Below are 27,985 nucleotides of genomic sequence, written 5' to 3'. Positions count from 1 at the left end.
CATTCAATTTAAGTTTGCCTTCCCTTGCTATTATTTTGATTTTAACTTAGTCATCCCCACATTTTTTAAATTCCATCTTCCTTTTAACTTTCTCCAATAGATTATCTTCTATCTCTCCTATCTTCAACACTTTCTTATTAAATCTTTCTGTTGCCCTACATCAACCTAAATTTTGTTCTTAAAATATAATCCCAGGACCAGAAGCATCAGCATCTTCTGGAAATTTGTTGGAAACGGAAACTCTCAGGCCCCATCTCAGACATACTGAATCAGAAACTCTGGGGGTGGAGCCCAGCAATTTGTGCTTTAACAAGCTGTCCAGGTGATTCTGAGGCACATTCAAGTTTAAGAACCAGATGCCTACATCATTCCATTTCTGTTCAGTTCTATGACTTGTCTCTGCCTAGTTACTTTTCTTTTTGTGCTTTAGTCTCCTTTGTAATTACCAACCATTTTGTTTGGTTATCATTATCAATTGTTTCATACCTGAAAGCTCCCATCGCCATCCAAAAAGGGAAACAAAAGTTAACGATTTTCCCCTTAAGTGATTTAGGATCTACAAGTCTCATATTTTTTTCCACTCCTAATTATTATATCTGACTTATTGAAAAGCCAGTCAACTCAGTATGTTTTAATGTAGTTTACCAGGTGTTCATTTTCACAGCCATTGCATAACATAAACCCACTCACAAATCTGTAAATCTTTGCTCTGTGTTTTGTTTTTTATAGGTAAACAGAAAAATCTCGTATCACAGGAAACTACAGGTAGCACTGAAAAAAAATTGGTTTTCACAGTACTGGTTTCCCAACAACTTGAAAAGCATCAGGCAATTCAATTATCCTAAAATTGCCATCCAATTTGTTTCTCTGTGGGAGAGCTAGTATTCTTATTTCATGAAGACCAGGAAATTATCTGCTTTTTGGAATATGTGAGTCTTTTCCTTCCTATTTTTGCTGAATCTCTGAAAGAATATTTAGGGGCAGCAGGGATGGGGGAAGGGTTGGGACTAGGGGGAAAGGGAAGAGGTAAAATGGGAGCTGACAAAAAAGGTATTTTTCATTTCAAATAACCCCCAAATATCACAATTTGTTAAATATACTTTGAAATTATCCTTTGGCAAATTTAACCTAATGCTTAGGTCCTTCAAATAATTGATTGGTTCGGGTAATTATTAATTTCCCTCCTACCAGTCCTCAAATGCTTATGCAATTAGTTTTCAATCAACAAAATTTGTGGACACACATGATTTTATAATAAATTAGTATTAATGTGTAACATTTTGAGGAAATGTCATTCTCCTGCCATTCATTATGAGGCATTTTTGGGGAAGCAAGTCATTCACTTAAACTGTAATGAAAAGCATTTAGTATTTATTAGTGTGTAGGAGGCTTGTTCTCAAGGGAGTATTTCACAGCTATTATTCATTCAATCTTAGTTCCCTGGGAGGGATGAAAAGGGAGCCTTTGTGAGCCAAAGTCAATGAGTTGAGTCATTGTTCAGCTCCATTCCAAAGGACTACTCTGTTTCAGCCCCAGGTTCAAGTTAAGATTCTCTGGCTCAGGATTTTCTTTCTGATCTAGTCCCATTGGCAACAGCTCAGACATCACTTGTCTGTTCTCTGATCACCTTCCTGGGAGGGCCCTGAGATGCACCCATGGAACGAGAAAACTTCCTAAGGAACAAGGGCCTTCCTAGGTAAAAGACATTCCTAAAGTTCCACCTTCAGATTTCTTCTGAGATTCCCACAGTACCCATGGCCAGATGTTCTTATTTTCAACACTGCAAGATCTTAAATTTGGTGGTAGTGATGATAGTGGTCCTCCTTTCTGATTTTCTCTTCATTGATTTCTCTCTTTTGTAGTACCTTCTTCTTATAGAAAGGGCACTTTGGTCTTATTTGTCTCAAGTCTTTTTTCTATTCCAAGCCGATCAAGTTCCTTCTGGTTTCCTTTGCTTTACCAACCAGTCTGAACTGCAAGACAAATTATTTCAACACTGTCTTTTTTTTACACTCATTCCACCCTTTAACTCTTCTTGAGTCTTCCACATTAATACCAGTCCCTGGTCATCTCAACTTTCTTTTCCATCTCCATATCTAAGCTGCCAAACTCTGGGGAAAGATTACAAAACCATATCAAGTAGTTTTTCTCAGCAGTCCTTTCAAACCCTCCGGTGGACTTTGTACAGCTTCATGCAAGACGTTATTGGTGTCTCCTCCTGAAATGCCTCATCACAATCCCATCTCCCTTATTCTATGAAGGTGACCTAACCACTTGTCATGACACCCGTTTCTGCCTCCCCTCTTCAAACTTTGTGCTTCCCTCTTTTCTTTCTTCTTTACTGCTTCAAAGGGAGTTTTGCCTTTTCTCTCTTCACTCCGTCATCAGTCCCACCTCTCCCTGTTCCTCTTCCTGACATCGCCTGTGCTTAGCTGTCTCAGTCTGCTCTTCTCACCTTTCTCCTGGGTGCTTCTGTCAGGCCTACAAACACTCTCAGTACTTTCCTATGATTAAAAGTGAACAAGCAAGCAAACAAAAGTCAACTTCTCTTGGTTTTACAGTCCCTTCAGATTGTCATCTTCTTGGTTTCCTTTCTAGGGTAAATCTGTTTGCTCCTGGACCTCCTGAAAACTGGCAAATGCCACACTGTTTCATAAAAGTTGTTCTGAGGCCACCAATGACTTCTAATCACCAAATCCAATGAACTGTTTTATTATTCAGTTTACCTTATTCATTCTGACATGTCTGTTCTTACCAACTCATCTTGAACTCACTCCATTGCTTGGCTTCCAGGAGACATACCATGCACTAACTGTGCCTTCCTTGCTTCTGTCAAGGATTCTGATTTCTTCCTCTCCCAACTTGTCAAAAGTGATCTTCCACGAGGTGCTTTCTCTAGACCTCTTTAATCTCTTCCTTGACTTCATCAACTCCCACATTTTAAACTGTTGCTTCTTGTGAATCATTCCAAAATCTAAATTCCAACTGCCACTGGACATTTCTACCTTGGATCTTTTAGAGAAAGGGTTGGAAACTTTCCATAAAGGATAGTAAATATGTCAGCCTCTGCAGGCCATATGGTCTCTGCTAGGATTACTAAACTCTGCTGTTGCAGTGTGAAAGCAACTAGAACACATAAATGAATATGACTCTGTTTCAATAAAACTTTATTTATGGACACTGATATTTGAATTTCACATAATGTTAATGTTTTACAAAATACTAGTCTTTGGATTTCAAAAAATTAAAAGTGGCAAAGTCATTCTCTGCTCTTAAGAAGACAGGCAGCAGGCTGGATTTGGCCCGCAGGCTGTACTTTGCTGACCTCTGTTTTAGATGCATTCCCATAGTCACACGTTCCTCAGCCTCCTTCCCATTGTGATAGTGTTTCCTCTTTAAGCATGTCTTTATTTTTATTTTAAAATAAAGAGTTTTATGCAGCATAACATCCTGCAGGTACAGACTTCCTTTACAGTGGGCTTGGGAAAAACAAGTATGGATACAGCATTCTTATTTCAGAAAAGGAAGCTGAGGCCTAGCTTGGATTGTCATAGAGTTAAGGAGCACTAAAGCCACCATTAGAACTCAGTTCTCCAGACTTCTTGGACCAAGCCTCTACATAAATTGTCACACAGCAGTCAATTGCCTATAATGTGTGGTTTATATCTTTCAATACAGAAAGAAGTAGAAAACTTGTCAAGGTTCTTTTCAGATCTATAATCTGTACTATACTGCACCCTGCCCCTCCATAAGCATGTTCTTTTTTTTTTTTTTGGTCAGTCTGATGGCTTATTATGATGCTTTTACCTAGATTAGTCAGGCAGCCAGGAACTGGTGGAAGAGGGGCAACAATGTTTACTAAAGCAAAGTTCCACAGATGTCAGTGTAAGGTTGAAGTAGAAAACTTCCTAAGTGTAATGAAGATCTAGATAACAACTACCATTATTTTGGTACCAACAGAGAGGATTAAAGCTCAGTATTGTATTTTTTAAAAAAATGCATTTGCTATTAGAAAGAGAGAATGGACAATGTTCCTATAGCTAATGCCTATTTTATCATCTTCCATGTATTTTCTCAGAACTCACTTGGGGTTCTAAGTACTACTAAGAATATTATAATATTCATTTAGTTTTTATGAGTTTTATGAGATCATAGATTCTTCTGTAATCTCTTTTCTACCTCTTCAATTTTAGGATTGAGAGAAATGAATTCACCCTTATGTCATTCAAACGCCACATGTTTGTTTTTTGAGCCATAGGCTAATTTCGCACTATTTATTTTAACTTTCATATTTTCTATTATTTTGTTAATATCTATTCTGATAGAAGAACTTTACAAAAAAAAGCCTAAATTATAAATATGATTTTGCTTTGTGAGGAAAACAGGGCAAATCAACAAATACACAAGCAAAAATACACAGCAAAGAAGCACCATTAAGTATAATACCAAATATGCATATAGAAACCAAAACATGAACAGGTATAAGTGATTCTACCCTCAGTCCGATTCATACTTTTTTTTTTTGGAAATTTGATGCTATTAACCTTGCTTTATGCTTTTTTTCATTATGGTATTAATAGGGTGACCCCTGAAGATTCTTGTTTCTTAGGAGTACATATGATCATAAGCAGAATTTAGCCCTAATTAAAATGGGATTATCATAGGATACCAAAGAAATGTGCTTCTGAAATGGGTATTCTTTTACTTATTTTCCTTTAATAGATATAATGAAGGTCAGAACATATTACCCCTTTCAAATGACTAGTCTCTGGAAAATATATCTGCCTTTGGTAAACAGATTTCTATGTCTGAATGGGAGATTAAATTTAGCCTTATTAATTTCTTAATGTATAAACTCACTATCAGAATCAGAGGAAAACAACTGAAAATGTCGAGAGCTTTGTTTTCTGAAGAAAATGACTTCTTGCTTATATAGTTTGATTATTCTCTACATTGAGGTAAAATACTTTACAACGGACATCTTGTAAAATAATTTCTGTAGTAGTATTATAGAGTAGGCTAAAGCTACTGTAAGAAAGAAAACCCCCAAATTCAGTGGTTCAAAGAACAATGAACCAGTTAACAGTGCAAGATAAGCATTCCAGTTTGGTGGGCAACTCTGCTCCAGTCAGCCGTTGGACGCCCAGGCAGGGAGCAGCTCTGCCATCAGCTGTTGGCTTGCAGGGCTTCGGGTGTCGCCATTCCAGCTGGCTAAATAGGGGAAAGCCAGGGAGTCTCCGGCCAGGGATATCCTCTGAAGCAGATAAAGTAGAATTTCCTTACATCATTTGTACTCATATTCCACTGGCAAGCATCCAGTCACACAGTCACATGGCACTACAGGGGAGACTGGGAAATATGGTCTCTCCATGTACGTAGAAGAAGGGAAGAACAGAAGCGCAGGCAACTGCAGTCTCCATATACTGATTATTAAAAATCATAAAACACCAATAATGTACACTGCAAGGTCTCCAGAATGTTATACAAACACAAAAGAATGTAACAAACACGTTATTTTTTTCTATTATGAGAATATTCAACAAGGTAAAAACCAAGGCAGGTCTCTTTGATTTTATGTTACCACATCAAAAAGATTTTTGTTATCAAACACACAGAGGAAATACCCAACTTAAAATAAATCTTGTTCTAAAAGCTGGGAATTCATTTTCTCATAGAAACAATGTTCTAAAAATGGCCAGGTTCCAAAGTTATTTCAAAAGGGCTCACTTACCTCCTGTGGTCTATCTGCAATGAAAAGCAGTGGAAGACAATACTGTCCCGTAGCTCTCAAAATGGAACTATCAGCTAGAAATAATTTTTAAAAATATTTTTAATAAGGAAATTAAGTAGAGAAGGATATGATAGAGAGTGGGAAATGGGAAATGAACACTTTCATGTAAAGCCAAAGGGAACTTTCAAAAGCATTCTGGCACTGGCTCTTTAGGTTGATTTTTCCTCCTTCAAGGTTTATCACAAGCAAAATGAATGGTGCTTATCAGCCATGCATTACAGCTAGATTTTTGGGAACAAAATGGAAGAGAGAAAATACTGAACACAGGTGTGGAGGAGAGGGTTCTATAAAATAATCAGGGAAGGGAGGAAAAGTCCCCCGTGCTCCTGTCTCTACATCAACAAGTATATATCAAGAAAGATAGGCAGAAGGAAAGACAAAGCTGAGGGAGAGAAGAGAAATGAAGACTGACATATGCAGGATCTCTCAGGGGGAAGGATGAGAACAACTGGGGATTGAGTTTTCTCTGGTCCAACCACTAGGAATTTCCTTACTGCAAAGAAGGTCTCAGGTTCAGAGAGGCAGCGTACAAGCGACTACGCGTAAAGAATGTTCATAGGCTGAGAGGAATTTAGGGAGTAACTGACTTCTATTTCATTTTTCTTTAATTGGCACAAGGAAAGTTCGTGATTTAAAATTTCAAAAAAAGGAAAACCTACCAAAATACAAATCAGAAGAATCTTCATGGCAGAAAAGACACATCTAAACAGGGTCCCTACAAATATACCCAGTAAAGCCTCTTCCCGCCTTTCCAGTACACATTTGCTTTTTCTAGCTGTTCTATTCCAGTACAACTTAATAGTTCCCCCAGTGCTTATAACATGACTTCTGAAGATGCTTGATCTTAAGTAAAAAGGCAATTTCAGGCAGCCTGATCTGGGGGGTAAGTCCTGTATCTTAAATGCAGTGGACGGCTGTTCTCTGTGAGTCTGACTGCTCACAGCCCATTGATTGCAGAACTCACCAAGAGATACTGGTTTCTCTCACTTGACAACTGCACGTACTATAATCAGAAAGGCATGACTTTGGGCTCCTCTAAAAAGCCCAAGCCTCGAATTGCTTTTGAAGCAGTATTTGGTCTAACAGTGGCACCAGCAACAATGAACCATTGCCATGGGCATCAAGAGCCCAGCCTTTAAAGCCTGAACACGGAACAAAGATTTCTTTAACTTCTGAAAATGAAAGCACACTTTGAAAATAAACAAATTCTCAAATTGGCTGCAAACTATTTAATCCAATTTTTTTTTGTGGTTTCAGAAAATATTAATACAATCCTAAACATGTTGGCACAATTTTGCTCACAAATTTCTCTTATTCCAGCTTGCTGCTATGTTAACTATTTTGCAGAGATGAAAGTTGATGAAACAAGGGATAGAAATGATGTGAAGTTTCAATACAAATGTTTGTTTGTATTCTGTCTGGAGTCTTAACTTTGAGCCTAATTAGCTGCATTATCTTGAGCAGGTCCCTAGACATCTCTGGATTTGATTCCTCAACTGGAAATTGAAGGGATTGGATGAGATGAGCTCTAAAATCCCTTCCAGCTTGACAGGCTATAATTCAAATTTTTTCAGCTTCAGTTGTGCCATGACAGGGAACTTTATTGGCAGTCTTGAATTACTTAAAGATGGAGCATACGGCTTCATGCCTATGCAATACTGCCCTGAACAGATATCTCACAGCTGTTCTGCTTCCTCCTGCTAGAGGCTGCTTAGATGGGGGTGAGACTGTGAAGTTCTGTGCCCAGCTTTAAAGAGTTTTTGAAAAGCTGCCATGTGACTCCTAAGAAGATTTTCCTATACAACCTGACTACCCAAAGCCAACTTTACAAAGCAACAAACAGGCATTCACAGTCAACACCAAGAAAAGCCTTCTCCTGCTCAGCCCCTGCCTTGCCACACAGAACTCTCATTCACAACAATATTGTCAAGTCTGGGCTCAGATTTTAAATAAAAGACTGATTTAAAAAAAGAAAAGCAATGACATTTCAGGGGCCTGGTTTTCCAGTATTTTCATGTGCAGTAATAAGTTCTGAGTGAGGATGTTTATCAGCAGGATGGACCAAAAACAAAACAAGTATAGGAAAAAACTTTTCTTTCTAATACCCACCTTGGGGCTAAGAACCGCAGCTGGTATTGGTCCTCATTTCTGAATCCTCACCAGGCCATCAAGTTCCCTCTTCCCCACTTCTCACTGAGAGACCAGGTTTCTGACCTCACACCTGAATCCTTGTCCCAACATAAGACCTCATATAAAAGGGAGTACCTCACTGAAAGATCAGGCCTCCAACCCAAAACTTCTGGTTTCAGTAGAAAGATCAAGGATAATAGCGAACTTGAACTGCAGTCTACTCTAGGCCACACACAGTTAACCATTCAACCACTCTATTTGGTAAATACTCATTACAGTCATCCCTTTTTACACATGCAGAAACTGAGACCCAAACACATTAAATAAATTGCCCCAAATCAGCACCACCATACTGACACTGATGTTAATCCACACACTTGTCAGTTTGCTTGGAGCCATCTATAGTGCTCTGTTCTCTCACCTTCAAGAGGGGTTAGGATAGCCAGGAGGAAGAAGGGTTAAAACTAACAGCAATTAAAGACTTCAATATATTTCATTCTCAAATATTCTATCCTTTTTATAACTGTCCTCACTCAGGCTCTCTGAAGAAAGCTCTCAGAAGTGCATTAATTTATCTAACAAAAAGACTCACTCAGGTGCCTCCTATATATATAGTAACTACTAAACTGGCTGGTGTAGAGTAGGTTTGAAAGTAGAGAAAAGAACTCCAAGATGTGGTCCGTGCCCTAGGAGGATTATAACCCAGGACTGAAGCCTTTCAAACCTCTTCCAAACCTGTTACTTCCCAATGCATCTTCTTTACTGCCTATATTAAATTAGGAAATCATTTACCTATAGTCTACTTTCTCTCAATCTTAGAAATTTGAATTTTAATCATTCATGTGATTTCTGCACTGTCTCTAAAATATATCCTAAGGATGTCCTTGAGCTCTCACAGTAAAATAATTACGTGCAAAGTATTTCTTCCTCCAAATCACCATTTCCTTTCCCAATTTCAGCCTACTAGAAAGACAGTAATTAAAATCACCTGCCTTTAATGATGATGCCATCCCGTCTCCCCTGGTTTCCTTTTTCTGCACAGCACCCAGGCATGGGTGTTGATTGCCAAGGTCTGGAATTTTAACTCCCATATTTAGTTTTGTCTTGCTTGTTTTGCTTTTTTTACCTTGATTTTTTTCCCTAACAACCCCCTCATTTGCTCCTGTATAAAATGACCAGGCAGGACTAGGAGCCCTTGCCTACAAAGACCCCCATAGTACAATCATGATTAGTCTTTTATACAAGAGACGGGAGACTGAAGTGCTACTCCATCTTTGATTAATTTCTGACACTTGGGTTCTAGTACATAGTTTTTGTTTTAACCAACACTTCCTTAGGGAACATAAGGTGCTAAAATTAAAACACAAAACAAAAAATGTCTCTGCCCTGAGGAGAAGAAAGATTTCCTTTTCTTGATTTACTCTCTGAAACTACCCAAAGCTGAATTGATTACCTACTTCCATCTAGAATCACTGGAGTATTGTGCAGTTTCCCTTCAGTTTGACACACTGTCATGACCCCTATTAGTAGATGGACTTCCCAGTTTTAAAGGCAACAAGTAACAGGAGGCTATTTCTTCTTAGGGTGTCCACTCTTTGTTCAATTATTTGTTGTAAAGCTCTACTGGTTCATAGACCTCACAGGATAATGACTTTTTTGAAAACCAGTGCTCACAAATTAATATATAAATTGAATGTTAAGAGTGAAGTCACAGAATAAAGTAAAAAATATATAATAGAATTACATTCACTTGATATTATGTTCCTGGTGCAAATCTATTTTAAAGCCTTACCTAAAAATTTTTTTCTGGATTTTTCAGTTGAATTTGGAACTGCTATTTGGGTCATTACTAGAAATGGAAGCAAGCCTATTCTGCCATGTCTCCTCTCTTTCAATGGCATCAATTATTTATGATTCATATATTCAGAATGTTAGATCTACATGTGACATTGGAGGTAATTTTGTAAGCCCTTGGTATAAGAACAATGCAGTCCCACCTGGAAATGCAGCCCTCTTGAAATAAACACACACGGGGGATACACAGGGAACAGGAGAGGGAAAGGGTACTCCCACTAGGCAGCCAGATCCACCAGTCAATCCTGGGGTTCAAAAAATCACTGGCAGATCATACTTCCATCTTTCAGAGGTCCCAGAAAGCAAAAGCACTTGCCCAGGGTCACAAAGCTGATTTAAGCAGTAAGAACTAGCACTCCCTGGGTCATCTACTAGTATGGTCTATTATCCAGTAAAAGATACACACGACCAGGCATGTCCTTTAAAATGCACATGGTTACCTTAGTCATGGTCGTCTGTGGGCTACTTTCCCGATTTCGTTATATATCGACCTGGAAACTTACCAATCCTTCTAAAAAATAGTTTAACTTCTTTTGCTACGCAAACTGTCTATGATGAGGAGTCTTTGATACTGCTGAGCTAGCCCACTCCTCACTCCCCACCCATCACCCTCAGCACAGATGAAAGGAACCTGCTTAACCCAGGCCTCAATTTGTGATGCCACTGTCATCTTTTCACTTTGAACTTGTGCCAATTCCACACTTCATTCTCTCAGCTATTTTTGATTCTTGCCCTACTCTTTAACTACATACTGTACTGGTAAAGACTACAGATTTGGAGCCCCCACTTCCTGGTTTGAATCCCAGCTCTGCTACTATCTAATAATGAATCTTGGGTAACGTACTTAATCTCTCTCTGCTTTGACTTCCTAATCTACAAAATGGGTCAAATAATAGTGCCTACCTGATAAAGTTGTTGTAATTTAAAAAGTTAATGTACGAGAAGCGTTTAGAACAATGCCTGGCACAGAGTATTTTGAAACAGAAAATTATAATTATTGGATTTGCCGTTAAGTATCTTCCCACCTAAGAGCTTGCAGATAATAACAATAACACTTACATGACCAGGCACTGTGCCGAATGCTGTACACATGCTATTCTAATTAATCATAATCACTTTTTTTGTGCTACTACTATTACCTTCTCCTCTCTCACCCCTTATTTGTTTTGAAATAAGAAAACTAAGGTCTGAGACGCTGAATAATGTGCTGCTGGTCACCCAGGTAGTAAGAAGCAGAGCCAGGACTTGAACCATGATCTGTCTTGGCAACTTTCCAAATCTCTGAGAAAAGGGCCTTCGAGTTCTTTTAAAGTTCTTGTATTTAAATGTGCTGACTTTTCCCATACAGGTCAGGAAGACTGGGATCTCCAGAGGGAAGGGAAGGGGGAAAATGTCTCTTGGAAAATGTTCAGGCACAGGATAAGGATACATCAGTGTCCTAACCAGGCCCACCCCCTACCTTCCACTGTGCCATTCAGCACTCACGTGGACTATACTGCCAGAGGCCACCCCCAACCCACTGCTTATTTGAGTACAATATTAGGGAATGTTGTTCTAACTCAAACCATAGTGTTGGTGTTTACAATTTCAGTATCAGTAGTTCTTGAAATCGTTTATTTCTACCCCAGCTTCAAGGTATAGGGAACGTCTCTTCCTTTCCCAGATTAGAAAATAAAAATTATGGTTTTCCTCTATTCCTTCAGAGCCTATAGTAGCCAGTATCTCGCCACTCCTGCCCCAAACCGACCTATTCTCAGTTGTCAGCATTTCTTCCATTAGTCTTAAATGGTGTCTTCAGTGGTCTGGGGGTGAAGGGACAGGAGAGGGAAGAGAAGGAAAGTCCTTGAGTTTGCTAGAGGACAAGTATGCACTGCCTTGTCCCTGCTCCTGTAACACCTGCCCACTCCTGTATCTCCTCTGGAGTTGCCTACCTTCTTTACTCCCATGTTGCATCCCAGAACCTTCACTGAGAACCTCCCAGAACAGCCTCTGGGTGCTCCCCTGAAATGCAAGTGAATCAACTACATGGCCTGTTTTTTCCAAAGACCCACCCATAGTACCCATGTTGGGTTTGGCTTATTGGCTAAATCTAGGAAAGGGAAGAGCATGGGAAGGATTTTTACTCTATTCCCTCTCCCCACACCCACCATCATATTTAGCTGTCAAACTATTCAAAAATGTCAGAAAAGCTGAAATTGATTGTTACATAAGGAATGGTAGAAAAGCTGTTTGAAGAAAGATAAATAGGGCTCTGGAGGATGCCAAGGGAGAAAGAAATGCTGATGAGCAGCAACGAGATTGACAAAGGAAAGATAAGCAGGCAAGTATGTTTCTAGGACCAGTGGAAGAAAAGAAAGGGGGAGACTGGCAAGTTGGCCTCAGATATAAGCCTTAACCCAAGAGTCCCCTAGTGCCATTCCAGCCTCTCTGAATTGATTCTAAATTTTCCTAGCATCCTGAGTTCCTTCCCTGCTGGGCACCTTGCCTCAGTCCCTGAAGCCACCACCAGCTACCACTGCTTGGCACAAAGGGTAGGTGAGAGGAGAGGGAGAGTACATCTCCAGAAGAGGAGATATGTTCCTGCAGCCCTAGTCGTACTCTGAAAGTACAACTTTAGAAACAAGGTCATAAATGTTGTTTGGCCTCTGTAGTGGTTTTAGAGGTATGCTTCAGTTGTCATAGGATCATTAAGGGTTTTTCTGGGTCTGTAACCTATACATGATGTGTAGTGGACGTTGCTGGTGCCCTGCACAGATCCTCTTCTCAGACTGGTACCTGCATCCCTTGCTGCCGTGAGTGTTGGTTGCAAACTGCAGCTGCCCTGCTCTCAGAGAGTACCTTTGCCTTTGGGGGAACAGAAGGTGCCTTGCCTTGGGGGTTACCACCAACCCCCAGCCAATGAGTGACTGACAGTGGGGGTGCAAAAGGCCAGCCTCCTTGACCCAAGGGACCAACTCTGTGGTGCAATTTCTGCTTTAGAATTCCCCACAGAATCAGGCTGAAGCAGGTCTCCTGCTGAGACCATGTCCTTACTTGGCTTTATTTATTCCCCACTGTACTATGCAACCTCCCCTCCCCTTCTCCTGAGGCATGCTCCCAATAAGTCACTTGCATCAGAATCCCTGTCTCAGGCTCCACTTCCAGGGAACCCTACCTCAGACACATGTTCACTCCATATGTTTATTAAAGGTCCTTTAATGTCACCAGAGTAATACACCTCTGGAAAAAAAACAAAAATGAAACAAGGAGCAACTTAACAGGACCCTAAACCAAATTTGGACATATAACCCAACTTAATTTATAACATTCCTAGGCCTATACCTAATATCTGCTCTCTTGCAGACACTAACAGACCACATTCTATCAAATCCAAAATGAAGACTTATTTATTCATACTCTAACTTTTCTTACTACAGAACATGTATTAATATACATATTTTAAAAATTAGCTATGTAGCATTTATCATTAACCAATACATTTGTTGCAATTCTTAAAAATGTGGCTGGATGATTCTAAATTATTTTGTAATAATTATTCTTATTTTAAATTTTAAAAAATTTAAATTTTAAATAAAAAATTATTTTTAATCACTTTCTGGGGTTTTTTTTCCTCCCATGAATTATAAATTCTGCTATTGTGGTCCCTGATAAGCATGTTCTGGTTAATCCAGCAGTGTTATAAAACAGATAAAATTTCCAGCTTGCAATTAATAAACATATAATTAAATATATGTAGGCAAAGCAAAAGATAATTTAATCTTTCTGCTAGGATTCAGAAGTCATTTCAGGGTCATCACTATAAGCCTCAATTATAGTACTGCAGAAGTATAGGAAGATTGGTGAATAGCATTCAGGTTGGAAGAATGCCAAACAGACCAGATTTTACTTCATGTATTTACAAAAATGCAACTTCATAACACCAGGTACCACACTCACCGTTTTCCCCCAATATACTGATCCTAGTATAGCCTCTTATATAGAGTCCCCTATAATTAATCTCAGCTGATTAAATCCATTCTTCTAGTCTATAATAAAAAAATCAAGACTTTTTCATTTTCATGGGATTATCCTCTCAAAAAACTTCTACTGAAAGAGGACCCAATCATATTTTAAATCCTGTTTCTGAATATATTTGCAAGTATTCCTTTTGGTAGAGCCTGCTGCAGTTCCCATTTACAGCTTATGCTGTATTTTCATTCCATACCGTACTTTATTGTTTAACAAAATACATCACCCTCCTACCCCCCCCCACCAAACTATTGGAGAGTCTTTTAAGGAGTAGTTTATGACTTGGTAACTAATCTTTTTTTTTTTTTTAAAGAAGAAACTATCATGACACAAAAAATTCCTACAGGTATGAGAACTGTGCTCTGTTTCTAAAAAGCCCTTTTTTGTTTGTCAAATAAATCACAATATTTATAGATCTTTATCTTGTTTCAGTATGCATACAAGATATTCATTAAGAATGAGAAAGAATACCATATCTACTTGCTTTCCACACACATCTACTGAAGAGGAGAGATGACTTTTTTCCTTTTCCTTCCAAATTTATCAGTAACAGTGACTAAATGAAGGCTTGGTAAGATAGGCTAACTCTAAATGACCCCATCTATACAAATTGTAGCATATGACTTCAGGCTTCCAGGTAGTCATGATGTCACAAGATTGTGGCTGTGACTCCATCTATCACAACTATATTCCAGGCAATAATAGTCTTGAGTCAGCCCTGCTAGCAACACCCCCCCACAATATATACAAATAAGGAGTCCCGTACAACACCTTCCATCCACATATCATGGCCTATACTTAGTAACCCCCATCTGCAAGGAAGGTTGTGAAATGAAACTTTTCACTAGGCACAAAATCAGATTTCTGTTACTAAGAGAGAAGGGAAGGAAGGAAACGGGATAGGCAACTAGTATTACCTGCCTCATTTTCTTTTTTAGCATGTTTCCTCAGATGAACTATGAGTTCACAGAAGGCTAAGATTTTTGTCATATTAATTTTTGTAATCTAAGAACCTAGCACAATACCATAGCTTATTGTTTTTTTAAATGTTTATTAATTACAGACAAGATCAAAGACAAGTATGACAGGTGAGTGACATTAGTTTGTTCCATTTATATTGTCACTCACTTGCTTGTTATTTCAACTAATATTAATTGAGCTCCCAGTTTGAGCCAGGTCCTGTATCAGGCATGGGGAATACCGTGATAAATACAACATAGTCCCTGGCTTTACGAAGCAGGTGGAGGTAAGGTTAGAGGAGGATGGGGATGGCTCTAAAAGTAACAGGCAATTTCAAGGTTACATGGTAAGAGAATGAGAAGTGGTCCTGAGCCACCGTTTGAGAGGGAATGAAGCCGTAAGTAGTCTGGGTGAAGCACAGAGTGGGGAAAGAAGTAGAGAAAAAGAAGGAAAGCTAGGAGGGCTAGGTGATAAAGAAACTTACAAGTTTTAGTCATAAGTCCATAATTTATCCCTGCCAGCACACATACCTATTTGTTGTGAGAAAATGTTTGTTTCTCCCTTAGACTTCCTCATTAAAAAATTTCCCAACACTTTGCCCTTGATGGATCTGACCCACTGATAAACTTCTTGGCTGGCCTGAACTGTAGTCACAACTGTGTTCCATGGACCTTATCCAAGCACAGAGCAACCGTCTTCCCAGCATCCCATCTTATAGGATGATGTTCCCTGGTGGACCAGTTTGGGAAATGTTGGTCTAGACACATATTTCTCAAACTTGGCAATATGACTCCACTGGACACCATAAAAAAGAGTTGCCGGGGATTTCCAGAGAAAGGGACTGATCCCCAGAAACTGCAGATGTGAACCTGGTTTTCTTAGTCTGTTAACACCTTGGGTTTCAGTTCCATGAGTCACCGGAGGAATATAGGTCTGGCTGGACTAACCATACTACTTCAGCAATGTTACAGTCAAATAAGTTAACCCTATGACGATTTGGCTAGTAATTAAAACACTGTCATCTCTTCCCACAAGTAATCCAAATCAGTTCAGTTTGTAACATATACAGCTAGAAATGTATCTACATCAATTCCTATTTTCTTTGCCTACCTTACAGAAAAAGACACCCCCTAACCATGAAGCAGAGATCCCAAGAAGAGAGAAAGATTTGAAGATGATATACTACTGGCCTTAAAGATGGAGGAAGAGGCCACAAGCCAAGGAAAGCAGGTGGCATAGAAGCTAGAAAAAGCAAAGAAATGGATTCTCCCCTAGAGACTCCAGATGGGACACAGCCCACACCTTGATTTTAGAATTTCTGACCTCCAGAACTGTAAGATAACACATTCTTGGTTTTAGCCACCAAGTTTGTGGTAACTTTTTTTACAGTTAGCAGTGGTGTAGTAATACATCTCTAGATGGTGTCTTCCACCCCCTCATTCCCACAGCTCTCAACGTAAGTCTCTCTTGGGATTCTCCTGTTTTCTGAATCTACCCTCTCCAACTGTTTTCTTGAAAATCAAATCCGATTATGTCACAGGGCTTGAAATGCATGAATACTCACGGATTCTAGTTAGGTTACTTCTGGGAATATAATTAGAAACCAGAAATAAGGGTTGTTTACAATATTGGACAAATGTCCTGTCAAGGACATTTGGTGTGATCTCAGGAAGGTTTAACAGATGTGATTACAGCTAAGAAAGCTTAAAACAAATTGCACTATACACTGAAGAAAGAATGCATTAACCACATGGGGTTGAGGTAGAGAAGAGATTTTTCTGCGTTTATTCAGGACGGGACAGAGGTAAATTCACTGACTTTGGCAGCCATCAGTAAGACACATTCTGGTTTGAAGGTGGGGATACCTCACCAGGTACCTGGATCCTCGTAAGTGCTTATCCTAAACAGAGGTTATGGTTATACTATCATAGTAAATTTCATCCTGATTTAAATGCTAGTCACACAAAAGCTGGTTGTCATGAGTCAGTCCACTGTTCACCTCTGGACGCATGATAAAATTGAGGTCAAGAACCTACTGGTGACCAACAGAAACTAGATGAAGGTTCTTCTACTGCCACTACCTCCTAAGAAAGTTAAAGGATATGTCCTTGGGTAAGGTCCTGAATCCTAGTTTTAACGAGAGCCACAATCCTGCCAGCTATCACTCACCCCTGTTTCAAGACCTCCACAAAAGAGGGATGACTATCAACAACAGCAACAACATAAAAGGGAGGAAAGTTCTAAGAAGGAAGGGGAGGTCAAAATTGGCAAACGCCACAAAGGGCATGACAAAATGGGGATTAAATTTTTCCATTAGATTTGGCAATTAGGCGGGTGACTGATGTTCAGCGGCGTGAAAGGTTGACAAGGGAATGAGCGCTTAGGAAATGTTAACATTAAAGCTGGAAAAGTCCTCTGAGAAGAGGATCCATGCCCTACAGAATCACCTTAAATAAAATTCCCCCAGGTTTTGCATTTGAATCATAGAGAACTCATTTTTGTCCTCAAATCCTCCAAACCTTAATCAGCCAAATTTGAGTCTTAGTATCTCTGTCTCTCCTCAGTTCACCGAGAACTTAAAGGAACTAATGAGCTGTGCAATAACTCCAGAAAGGTCAAAAAACAAGAGGAAGAAACAAAAGGCCTACAAACACAAACTCAAAACAAAACAAATCAGGTCCTCAGTAAGATGAGCTGTAACAAGTTTGCTTCAGATTTAATATCCCTGTTTTGATTAAAAAAAAAAAACAGTGGAGAATTAAAAGGGGCATTTTATAATTGGAATGTTTTCTTGTATCTCATCCACTATCTTCACTCCATCTTCCTCCAAATTAATAGCTGCTGCTGAGTTGTGGGCATGTGTGAGCACAAGCCTGGACCAAAGGCCGAATTTTGTCCAGTGGCTAGAGTAATTACGTGCCATTTAAAAAAAGGGAGGGGGTTGGAAGAGGGAGAACAATATACGTATCTGCGTTTCCAGATGAAAAGCACGGGTTTTCTTCCTCGACCGTTTGCTGTATTTGGGGGTGGGGGTTGGGGAGAGAAGGCAGTTTTCTGACTCTGAGCCCAGCTCTTTCTAAACTTGGTTACTCACGTCTGATTCATTCGCTGTGTTTTTCGTCTCCTGTCTCTGTCACTGCCTGCTGCTGAGAAGGGGGTCGCTGAATCACTGCCACTCCAGAGGAAAAGCAATTCAAACCCAGTTCTTGGGGGATGGAAGGGCTTTCTTTTTCTTTTTCTTTTTTAAGGGTCTGCAGAAAAAGCCTCCTACTTTCCGGGATGACCGTAGAGGGCAGTTTTACAAGTCTCACCCCGGGCTATGGAAGCCTGTGCTCCTGTGAGAGTCAGTAGGCACCGGTCACCTCACCACTTCGGGCTTCCCGGTCCACAGGCCTCGGCGGTGTTGGGTGTGTGGTGGTACGAGCGGCGGCGGGGCCGTGCTAGGGGCGCCGGGGTGAGCTTGGCCCGGTGGGCCCGAGCGGCCGGGCCACGTTCCCCGCCGCTTTAAAAGCTCCCACAATGCAGCGCTGGCGTCCCAGTTCCGTTACAATGTCTCTCACGGCGCCGGCGAACCGGCGGGGCGCGGGCGGGGAAGCCGGGGAGCCGCGGCTGTAACCCGAGCGCCCGGCCGAGGGGGGCGCCCCCGCGCCGCTCCTCTCGCGCGCTCTGCCCGCGGCCCGGCGAAGGGGCGGAGCCGCCCGGCCGCCCGAGCCCGGCCCGGCCCCCAGCCCAGAGGCACCGGCCGCGGGAGCGAGCCGGCCGCCAACTCCGCCGTCCGGCACTGCGCCCGCCGCCCCGCTCCTGGCCGAGCCTCGCTTGACCGCCTGCGGCCGCGGCGACGGCGCTGGGGGCGGCTCCTGCGGGCGGCGCAGAGGCTGCCCGCGCGCTAGCACACCGCGGCAGCCCCACCAGGGGCGTCCGCACTCACCTTAGCGCCGGCGGGGAGGTGCGCGGAGAGGGCGCGCCGGGAGCCAGGGCCTCCCGCCAGTGCGGGGCGCGCGGCCCGCCGAGTGCGGCGGAGGGAGGCGCGACGGGCGGCGCGGCCGGGACAGGCGCTGGGCGGCCGCCGAGCTTCGGACGCCGCCGCGTCCCCAGCGCTCCGGCCGGCCCCGCCAGGCGGCCTGCCGGGGGCGGCGCAGTTGCGAAACTGAGTAAGTATTAACTTTACTCGGCCGCCGCGATTTCTGGGCAGCGTTTGGGACCCTTCCCTCCTCCCCCTGGAGCCTCCGGGCTCCCCCTTCCCCGCCCGCTCGCCCCTCTGTCGACACCTTGGGTTTCTTCGCCGGTTCTGCCCTCCGGCCTCGGGCTCCCTGTTCCTCCGGTTCACCTTTCCCTGTTGGGTTCGCCTTTGCGCGTTCTCCCCGCCGCACACACGCGCTTCTGCTTGAGAAGTACAGGCTTGTGCCCTGCTTCTCGGTTTCCTCCCAGTGTCCTTGGCAGGGGAGTTTAGAGGCCACTTTTGTTGGCCAGGGAACCGTATGTATAGCTTCTTTAATATTTGTCTCTCCAAATGAAAATCGGATGCTCGCTTGCCGGGTGGCGGTTTGGTGAACGTCTCTCCTCTGAAAACACGACTGGTTTTTAGGTTTTAAAATTTTGTTTGAACGCTTAACCATCATCCTCTGTCCCTGTTTCCCTTTGCCGCCAACCCGTCTGGGGAGGGGAGTCCAAAAGAAGGGACTTTCAAAGTAATTCCGTTTTGCAGACTAGAAACTTTGCGAGGGTACATCGCGAAGGCTTAATAAGCTTCAGCCTGAAGGGACGTGAGCTTTGAATGTGGGTCCTTGTGCGGCACTGGAGCTTACAAGCCGAGTACCTGGGTTCGTAATCGAGTGTTGCGTTATTTTAACATCGTAGAGCCGCCTGGTGTTGCTAAACCACTACTTTTTCAACATCAAATGGCATCTTGAGCAGTGCAAGCGTTGAATGTAATTACGGGTCAGTATTGCCTCTGATCTTTAGGGATTTAGAAGGGAAATAGATGCAGGGCACATTTCCTAGCTGACTTAAACCCATCAGGTTAGCTGTGTCAGTACATCAAAACCTTGTATTAAAAAAAAAAAAAATTCTTCCAGCCTGGTAACAGCGAGGAGAAACATTTACGGATTTTCCAGTATGATGTGGCTCAGCAATTCCTCATTAGACCCGTTGTGTCACCAGAAAGGACCTTTAAATATGTATAGATCTCTGCTTTTCTGCCGATTGGATTAACCACTTATTCTGGTAGAAGGCCTCAGGTAGTTTCCCCCCCCCCCTTTTTTTTTTAGTTTTTCATCTTTGGGTTGCCAGGAGTTGGCCATCCTGTTATGAAGGAATAGAAAATGGGAAGCTTTCTTAATGGATTTTCAGCATCCCGTCCTTTGCCTGGGTGAGGCAGTAGTGAATGCCAGCTAGACCTCTCTGCAGGGAGAGGTGCCAGGTGGACACAAGAAACAGGAGGAAGGACACAGTAGTACTATCATTTTGGAGGGTGGTTTGTGTGAGTGTTTATCTTTTAGTGGGCATATTAATGCTACTTTTTATTTATCTCCATGGCAAACTCTCCCAAAAAACCGTGAAAATTGCATATGGCCATACCCTACTTTAAGAACACTGAATGTAATTTGATTATTTTGTTGAAGGATCAGACCCACCAAAATATAATTTGTAATGTAGGTGATAAAACCTTTCAAAAATCTCCCCCTTCCTCATTTTCTCCCCTTTTAAGAGCCTCAAGCTGGTACTTTCAATAATAGACACAATTGTTAGTAATAGGTTGAGTTCTTTCTAGGTTCATTAATCAAGCCTAATTTCTGGGCTTCAATAGCTGAGGGGGACATCAGCCCAGAGAGGGAGAAAATCATGAGACTCTGCAGATAGGAAAGGCATTTCAGTTTGCTAAAGTGTCATTGTGCTGCAGGGAAAAGCTTCTAAAAAGCCGAGAGAATGTTTAGGTTTTTAGCTTGCATGTTTACTGAATTTGGCATTTGGTTAAGATATTTGGGAATTGCAGATATTAAATTCTATACAGTTGTGGTATCATTTCTTTTTGCCTAACATTCTGTTCTTTTAAGGTTTTGGTTTTTTAATGGGAATCTCAATTCTTAGCTTTTGTAGCCTTCTGTACTGGGTGGCTTGCATTAATTTTGGACTTGAACACCTTCGCCATTTTTGAGAAATAATTTTTCAGAATTTCTTGCTCAGTTGATCTGTCTTATGTGGATGTATGTATGGCTTGAGAGTAAAAATATTGTTTGCTGCTTGATCTATCTTATGTTGATGTATGTATGGCTTGAGAGTAAAAATATTGTTTGCTGCTGGGTATTGCTGCTTTTTTCATCATGGTTCATTCCTGGCATCGTGGCTTTGCTCCTTTATTGTAAAACATTAAGGTCCTAGATACCTTGCTAGAGTTCGAAACATTGCAAAACTCTGCAGATAGAAGTGGAGTGGGGTTGAGAGTGGTAAAGGAAAACAGTATGCAAAATAAATCTGAGAATTTGGATTTAAAAAATAAGGTATCACCTGTTTACTCTTCTTGGGTGCTAGCTTGCTCCAACCCTAAATAGATTTCAAAATGCAAAGTGTAGAAATAGTTTGTAAGAACTGTGTATTGTGGAAAGAATGCTTACCCCACAGCCAGCCAACCAGACTTGGATGGCAGATGTGACTTTGTCACTTTGAACCGAATGAGTTCGTCGTGCAACTTCAACATCATGATCTACAGTTTGCTTTCTGTTAAATGGGGATACCGCTACTAAAAAGGGATTCTGTGACAAGTAGAATATCCAATATAGTGCCTTGTACATCGTAGCCAATAAATGGCATTATCTCACACTTGTCCAGAACTGAGCTCTTGATTACCCAAGCTTTCAAACAGTTCCTCCTCTGTTTTTCATCTCATCCATCCAACATGTGGCTCAGGCCAGAAGGCTGGAGTTTATCCTTCATTCTCTCTTCTGTTCTTTCACCCCTTCCAACCTCCCCCCACCTTATCTACTTTTATGGAAAAATCTCTTTCAAATCTATTTGATTTTCAGCCTCCACTATGCTTCCATTCTACTTGAAGCCACCATTATCTTTCTGCATTGCCTTTTGCACATATGCTGTACCCCTTCCAGTCCCTTTTCCCACCAGCAGCCTAAAAAGAAAAAAAAGTCACTTGATGTTTAAAGTCTTCAAAGCTCTTAGGAAACACATTTATTTCTCCAGATAAAATATGAAATCTTCAACATACCTATAAGGTCCTGCATGATTTGGCCACTACCCCCCCATCTTCATCCTTTGCCAGCCACATTGTCCAGTTCTCCAGCAGACTCACTTCAGGGCTCTTGCTCATGCTATTGGTCTCTATTTTAGGACCATCTCCTTGAGTAATTTGTCATCCTTGGGTACGAATTCAGATACCCTCTTTATAAATGTCTTATCACCCTTCTCATCATGTAACTTAGAATCCCTTTATTTTCTCCCTCATAGCACAATCATCTTTCCTTTTTAATGTTTGTCATAACTTATAATTATGTATTATTTAACTACTTAATGTTTATCTCTTGCCTTTCCAGGGCAGAAATAATGCCTGGTTTATTCACTAGTCTATACTCAGTGCCTGATGCATTTAGTAGGTGCTCAATAAATGGTTATTATTTTAATGAATAAGATAATAACATTAGCTTTGTATTTGTATCTTGATTGCCTTCTTTATCACTGTTTAATCTGCTTTTCATAACAGAAAAGCCGGACTGACACTGACACTCTCCTGTTTTTCTTCCTTGCTGGTGTTATATGTAATATGAAACAGCCTTTGCAGATACTAGGCAAAATTAATGCATTTGGGCTCTGTGGAAAATTCAGAGTAATAAATTGAGATACCTTTTAAATTAGTGTTACCCTTGTGATTTTCTTTTGTAGATAATCCTTTCTCTAAGTAGATCATTAAAGTAATTATGCTTTTTTTTATCAGCACAGGATTACTGAAAGAAATCTTACTATGTCATATTATTTTACACATGTCATATGATACATTAGTCAGCAGCTGTTGATCACTCAGTGCCACACTTCAAAGGAAGACAGAGAAAACCAGTAGAGAAATGAGAGTTATAGTTCTAAGGATGTTTAGTACTGTCCAGTTGTTGATGTGACTTGCATAAATAACTAGATATCATTTGAACATTTAGTTAAGGTAGCTGAGTAGTTGTTTAAAAATTGGAGCCACCTAGAGGTCTGGAAATTCTTTTTCCTTCTCTCACTAAAGCATTCCTTCTTTTAGCCAAAAAAGTCTCATGACATTCCAAGACCAAGGAAGGCTTCAAGCTTTGAGTATTTTTGTCATGTGGTTGCTCTTTACAAATTATGAGTTTGATGCACTATAGCTCTAAAGTATTTATGTTCTTCTTATTATTTCTAGTCTCTAATTCTTACATAATCACCCACATTTTCTTTCGGTTCTTAGGACTTGAGTTTCATTTTAGAATTTTCCCTTTTACCCTTAGAGTATAATTCCAGTTTCTTTCTAGTTTTGTATTTTGTAGGTCATAAGGTATACAGAGAATTTAGGAGTTGATTCTAGTTCTTTCATGATTTATTGGTTTGCACTTAACCTCTGGGTTTCTCCTGAATGCTATGCTTCATAAGTGGTCTGGACTCTGAGTTTTTGTCAGCAAAAAGCTGGATGCCCTTGGGTTGGGAGAGCAGGGAAAATTAAAAAAGCATTTTTAAGTCCCTGTTATGTGCCAAGCTCTGGGCTAAGTGCTTTCACAAAAGAAGAACGAGTAGTTCACCTGATTAAAATCATAAAAAGGAACCTTAAGCTTTTCATACATTTGCTTTACTCAAGAAAATTGTTCTTGTTGTTTCCCCATTTACCCACTCTTTATTTTCTAGTTGGGAAGGCCTGACAAGATAGAGAAGCCCTCTCTAGCCCAACCCATTACCTTAGTTTTTTATTCATTTAAACCTGATTTTACTTGTCTAAAAATATTGGAACTGGGGCCAGAGAGGGGCATGCCCTTTGATTTGCCTTTGAGGTAGGTCTGTGTGCCCCAGGACATTTGCACCGTGAATAGCTACCACTGTAGCTGGTAGGAGGAGAAAAAAGTTATTGTTTAAAACCTGTTATTTTTTTCCCTCATGTATACATGCTTACTTGGTTACTTTGGGTGACCTTGAACAAGTTGCCTGGGGTTTTATAGCACCAGTAATATCTATTACCTATTTATTTCACAGCCTTGCTATAGGATTTAGAAGTCTTATTTTTGGTAGTGTTTTTTTTTGCCACATTCAAATATATCCCAAAGCTCATTACAATTAACTCCAGTGCTGTCCAAGTTTTATGCATCAAGAAAAATATTTTCTTACTCAGTAGCATGTGTTTTAACTCTTTGTTTTGATAAGAAATCGGATATGAGTACAGGTTGTAACAAGAGGAGAATTGTAATAATTTTCTACCAGTTTTATTCATGTGGGTTATATATTTTGTCACTTGTTAACTGTCACTGGCCCCTGGCTATATCAGGTTTATCTTTATAGTAATTTTATTATTGGAAAATCACTTAAAATTATTCTTCAGAAAGAAGCACATAGATTGAAAAAAATTAGAGTTCTCTTAATGGGTAGGTATTGGACAGAAAAGTAAAATATCACTCTAATTTTTGCTTAAAATATTTGAACAGATTTATAATTTCTGAAACCCTACATAGAAATACTATCAAAGATAGGTTGGGAATAATTTGCAGTGTTTAATGTAAAATTTGGTCATTTCTGAAACAGGTTCTTATATTTGATGCCATTAGATGTCAGGAAACCTAAAATAGTTTACTTGAGCTATATTTTATTTTCTTTTAGTATATAATGATTTGCTTTTCTATTTCGTTTTTTAGAAATATCTTTACTGAGGAAAACTGAGATAAACAGCTACTGACATGCAATGAACTGCACACATTTAAGTGTACAGTTGGATAAGCTTCCGACCTACATATATGAATATGAAATCATCACCACAATCAAGATAGTGAAAATATACATCACCCCCCCCAAGTTTCTCCAGTCCCATTTGCAATCCCTTGCCTGTCCATCATCCCCTCCCCACAGAAGCTTTGCTTCTGTCTCTGCAGAGTAGTTTGCATTTTCCAGAATTTAAATGAATGGAATCATGTAGTATATAGTCTTTTTTGGTCTGGCTTCTTTCACTCAGAATAATTATTTGGAGATACATTTATGTTGATATATGCAACAGTAGTTCACTTCTTCTCATTGCTGAATAGTGTTCCATTGTACGGCTATACGACAATTTATGTATGTACCCGTTGATGGACATTTGAGTTGTTTCTAATTTTTGTCTATTAAAACCTGCTGTGAACATGTGCATATCACCCTTGAATGGACATATGCCTTCATTAGTCTTGGGTAAGAACCTAGGAGTAGAATGGCAGGATCATGGTAGATCTATGTTTAGCTTTTTCAGAAATTGCCAAACTGTTTCCAAAGTGGTATCGTTTTACTCTGCTACCAGCAATTTATAAGCATGATGATTCCTTCACATTCTTGCCAACACTTAGTATGATTGGTCTTTCTTTTTCATTTTTTTATTAGTCTTTTTAATTTTAGTCATTAGCAATATTTCATTTTGATTTTAATTTGCATTTCCCTAATGACCATGGTGTTGAGTATCTTTTGATGTATTTTTTGCTATCTTTATATCTTCTTTGGTGGTCTGTTCAAGTCTTTTGCTCACATTTTTATCGGGTTGATTATTTTCTTATTATTGATTTTTGAGAGTTCTTTATATATTTTGGGTAAGTCCTTCATCAGATATATGCTGTTTAAAGATTTTCTTCCAGTTTGTGGCTTTGTTTCATTTTCACAGTGATTTTGAAGATAAGAGGTTTCTAATTTTGATGAAGTCCAGCTAATGATTTTCTTCTCTTATGCATTGTGCTTTTGATGTCCTTTTTAAGAAAACCTTTGCCTAAGCTAAGGTCACAGAGATTTTCTTCTAGAAATTTTCTGGTTTTTTTCCTAGAAGTTTTATAGTGTTACATTTTACGTTGAAGTCTATGATCTATTTCAAGTTATCTTTTTAAAATAGACTTTATTTTTTAGAGCAATTTAAGGTTCACAACAAAACTACACTGAAGGTACAGAGATTTCCCGTATACTCCCTGCCCCCAACCTGTATTCCCTCCTCCATTATCAGCATTCCCCACCAGAATGGTACATTTGTTGCAGTTGAACCTACATTGACATAATCATTATCACCCAAAGTCCATGGTTTCGTTTACATTAGGGTTCACTCTTGGTGTTCTAAGTACTATATGTTTGGGCAAATGTATAATGACACGTATCCATCATTATGGCATCATTGAGTAGTTGCACTGCCCTAAAAAATCCTCTGTGCTCTGCCTATTCATCTCTCCCTCTCAACTAACGCCAGGCAACCACTAATGTTTTTACTATCTCTGTAATTTTGCCTTTTCTTGAATGTCATAGAGTTGGAATCATATGGTATGTAGCCTTTTCAGATTGGCTCTTTTACTTACTAATATGCATTTATGTTTCCTCCATATCTTTTCATAGCTTGATAGCTCATTTTAGCCCTGAATAATATTCCATTATCTGGATATACCACAGTCTGTTTATCCATTCACCTACTGAAGGACATGTCTGCTTCCAAGTTTTGGCAATTATAAATAAAGCTGCAGTAAGCATCCATGTGCAGATTTCTGTATGGATATAAGTTTTCAATTCCTTTGGATAAATACAAAGGAGCACAATTGCAGGGTCATATGGTAAGAGTATGTTTAGTTTTGTAAGAAATCACACTGTCTTCCAAAGGACTTTTCCAAAGAGTACCATTTTGCATTCGCACCAGCAATGAATGAGAGTTCCTGTTCCTTCACGTCCTTATCAGCATTTGGTGTTGTCAGTATCTTGTATTTTGACCATTCTAATAGGTGTGTAGTGATATCTCATTGTTGTTATATTTCCCTGATGACATATGATGTGGGGCATCTTTTCATATGCTTATTTGCCATATCTATATCTTTGGCAAGGTGTCTGTTAAGGTGTTTGGCCTGTTAATATTTTATATTGAGTAAGTTTTGGATTGAAGTTTGTTTTCTGCATATTGAAATCTAATTGTTAAAAAGACTATTCTTTCTCTACTGAATTGCCTTTGCATCTTTGTGGAAAAGGAGTTGTCTGTTGTATCTCCTTTTATTTTATCAATGGGACATTCACAGCTGGAAAACACAAACTAAAGAAAAAGTAACTAAATCATGTACTTGACAATGAATGTATTTTTGTCATGTTTAATAAAATTTCTAGTTTCCTTACTGTAGCCTTTATGTAAACCTTTTCTACTCAAACATTTCTTCTTTTCCCTTTCTCTTTTTGTAATTTGCTATGTATTATAATAATAAAGTCTGGTGATGGGGGGACATGCATAACTTACCCCTTTAAATTTTAATTATCTTTACTGTTAGTGAAAATTATTTCTGTTTTCTCGCTCTGAAAATCTCCCAACCTAGATCACACCTTCCATTTTAATTTTTCCAATTTTGATCTCTTTTCCTATTATATTATTGAGTAATGATATGTGGTATATATTGGAAAGAATGCCCACTTCAGTTAAAAGCCTGGCTGGACCTTGGTAGCCTTGGAGTGGTTATAAAGCTCACCCCTTCTCAAGTTTCCTTTAAATGGGGTTACTAATTCATCACTCAGGGCTGTTTCGGAATAAAAGTGATGTTTATAGATGTCCATATATGGAAATGAATGCATATGAAATGTCTCAGTGAAGGGTTAGTGCCTTTCCTCTTCCAACTCCAGTAAGCTGTGTATACTTCTTATGTCTGAACTAGGAGTCTGAAGAGGACCCAGTGCTCTTTGGAGAGGACAGATGCTCCACAGGCTGTCTAGACTGATGGTCTCAGAAGAGAATATGGTCAGTGTAGATCATCCAAGTGTGAGAGAAGAGTGTTTGCTAGTTAACATGGATGATCCTCCTCATCCCTCACAGTCTGGAGTTGGTTATCTGCTAGGCCATTCTCCATTAGTAATCCTTTCTCTCTATTGATTTTCAGGCTCCTCTTCTCTTCTCTCCTTACCTTCAGCCTGGAAAGAATATGCTCAAGTCTCTCTTGACATTGCTACTCCTTCTAGCTGTCTCATTTCTTAACCAACTTCTTACAGGAGTTGTCTGTGCTTAGTAGTTCTACTATATTACCCTACCAACTCACTCCCCAGACAGGTACCAATTCTTGGAAA

The 27,985-nt window shown here is 40.1% G+C and overlaps 2 protein-coding genes across 10 annotated transcripts in view; one reads left to right on the top strand and one right to left on the bottom strand.

The window, feature by feature from the left end:
• Positions 1–19,106, bottom strand: part of LMNTD1 (lamin tail domain containing 1) — a 490,983-nt gene extending 471,877 nt beyond the window's left edge. For 4 of the 9 annotated variants that reach the window (XM_073877807.1, XM_073877815.1, XM_073877818.1 and 1 more), the window contains exon 1: positions 17,838–18,356. The gene's annotated coding sequence lies outside the window, so the exon portion shown is untranslated. Of the gene's footprint in view, positions 1–2,755; positions 2,916–17,837; positions 18,357–18,671; positions 18,737–19,011 lie in introns of those variants that run through there. The other 5 variants (XM_073877814.1, XM_073877809.1, XM_073877810.1 and 2 more) reach the window with 5 other exon arrangements.
• The window catches only part of RASSF8 (Ras association domain family member 8), a 121,065-nt gene continuing 111,761 nt past the window's right edge, over positions 18,682–27,985 (top strand). The window contains exon 1 of the mRNA XM_025879917.2: positions 18,682–18,894. The gene's annotated coding sequence lies outside the window, so the exon portion shown is untranslated. The remainder of the gene's footprint in view (positions 18,895–27,985) is intronic.

The sequence above is a fragment of the Callorhinus ursinus genome, unplaced genomic scaffold (assembly GCF_003265705.2).
Source record: "Callorhinus ursinus isolate GAN/ISIS: 27379988/994484 unplaced genomic scaffold, GSC_fseal_2.0 scaffold27, whole genome shotgun sequence".
NCBI classification, from domain to species: Eukaryota; Metazoa; Chordata; class Mammalia; order Carnivora; family Otariidae; genus Callorhinus; species Callorhinus ursinus.
Note: the sequence above shows the minus strand (reverse complement) of the source record. Positions and strands in the feature narration are given on the sequence as shown.